Source organism: Acipenser ruthenus, chromosome 3 (genome assembly GCF_902713425.1).
Source record: "Acipenser ruthenus chromosome 3, fAciRut3.2 maternal haplotype, whole genome shotgun sequence".
NCBI lineage: Eukaryota > Metazoa > Chordata > Actinopteri > Acipenseriformes > Acipenseridae > Acipenser > Acipenser ruthenus.
In genome coordinates this window covers 70,522,676-70,524,882 of record NC_081191.1, presented here as the reverse complement: position 1 = coordinate 70,524,882, position 2,207 = coordinate 70,522,676, and positions in this window count along the sequence as shown.

The following is a 2,207-nucleotide window of genomic DNA, read 5'->3' as shown; positions in this document are numbered from 1 at the left end:
ATCAGGGTCAGCAGGATTCTTAAAGGAACAGTATGGATTTGTTCTATTTCTTTTTATGTATTTGAATTTACACGCATGACGTGTCGGTGTTACAAATCACGTGCCACTGCTGTAATGCACCAGCTATCAGTAATATGAAAAAGTGGATTACTATGTATGCTCATTTAAGGACTGGCAGATCGGTAGATGCCTCCGTATGCCCCCCAGCACAGATGAGCATATTCTCAATAATTTTGTATACTTTATTAATGCATTTCCTTATTTTATTTACGTGTATGGCTTTGTATTGAAGTTTTAACATGTTTACTGAATTTAAGAATTTAATGTTAAAATATAAGTAACGTAATTCATTTGCACAGTCAAAATTAGAGAGTAAGTTACTGTCAGACCCAAAACCTTATGCTGTTCCACATTGGTCAGTTCCCTAGCTGCCATACGACAAAGCTGCCATACGACAAAAATCGCAAAACACCAATCGTATTTTTTTCACACACACACACACACACACACATATCACGAAAACTCACGAAACTTGGTAGGGTGATAGGCACCTAAGGCAAGTTGTGTCAGAGCAAAAATGAAGATCATAGGTCACATGGTGTGGCGGCCATATTGGATTTTTAGGGAATTTTGGACAATTTTTAAAAATCTTCTTCTCCGAAACTTGGTGCAATAGACTACCCTCATGGCCTAGATTTACTGTTGTTCAAGAGAAGTCGATTGGTCACATGGTCAGACGGCCATATTGGATTTGTCAAAAATATTCAAACGTCTTCTTCTCTGAAACGGTTATGCCGATTGAAGCAAAAATTTGCATACATAGCCTTGGCAAGGTTGTCTATTAAGTTTGTTAAAAGCAAGTCCCTACTTAAAAAACAACATGGCCACCACGAGCCAATCAAAATTCAGCTATGGTCAATTTGCACATATTGCAGTATTCATTACATAAGAACATAAGAACATAAGAACGTTTACAAACGAGGAAGCCATTCAGCCCATCTTGCTCGTTTGGTTGTTAGTAGCTTATTGATCCCAGAATCTCATCAAGCAGCTTCTTGAAGGATCCCAGGGTGTCAGCTTCAACAACATTACTGGGGAGTTGGTTCCAGACTCCCACAATTCTGTGTAAAAAAGTGCCTCCTATTGTTCTGAATGCCCCTTTATCTAATCTCAGGTCAAAAAAGTCCCCTGGGTCGACATTGTCTATACCTTTTAGGATTTTGAATGCTTGAATCAGATCATCGCGTAGTCTTCTTTGTTCAAGACTGAATAGATTCAATTATTTTTGCCTGTCTGCATACGACATGCCCATGCTCTTCTTTGCACTCTTTCTAGAGCAGCAATATCCTTTTTGTAACAAGGTGACCAGAACTGAACACAATATTCTAGGTGAGGTCTTACTAATGCATTGTAAAGTTTTAACATTACTTCCCTTCATCTAGACATTACTTGTCTATATGAAGACATTTCTGAGTCAACATAAACTCCTAGATCTTTTTCATAGTTCCCTTCTTCAATTTAATTTTCTCCCATATGATATTTATAATACACATTTGTATCGCCTGCGTGCAGTACCTTACACTTTTCTATATTAAATGTCATTTGCCATGTGTCTACCCAGTTCTGAATGCTGTCTAGATCATTTTGAATGACCTTTGCTGCTGCAACAGTGTTTGCCAGTCCTCCTATTTTTGTGTCGTCTGCAAATTTAACAAGTTTGATTACTATACCAGAAACTAAATCCTTAATGTAGATTAGTAATAGCAGAGGACCTAATACTGATCCCTGTGGTACTCCACTGGTTACCTCGCTCCATTTTGAGGTTTCTCCTCTAATCAGTACTTTCTGTTTTCTACATGTTAACCACTCCCTAATCCATGTGCATGCATTTCCTTGAATCCCTATTGCGTTCAGTTAGAGAATTAATCTTTTATGCGGGTAAAAGCTTTCTCGAAATCTAAACAAACAGTGTTGTATGCTTTGCAATTATCCATTGTCGATGTTGCATCCTAGCAGGTTAGTTAGGTACAATGTTGGTACAAGTTAGTGAAGGTACAATGTTGTCAAGTTGCAACTTCTATTTATTTATTTATTTATTGTCATTAAAGCGGTGTGTTGTACGCCACATTCAATGTAACATCACATCCGGTGTGTGGAGGCCTTAAGACTAGAAAGAGCTGCAGGCCGTTGATTTGACTGTATCTGAC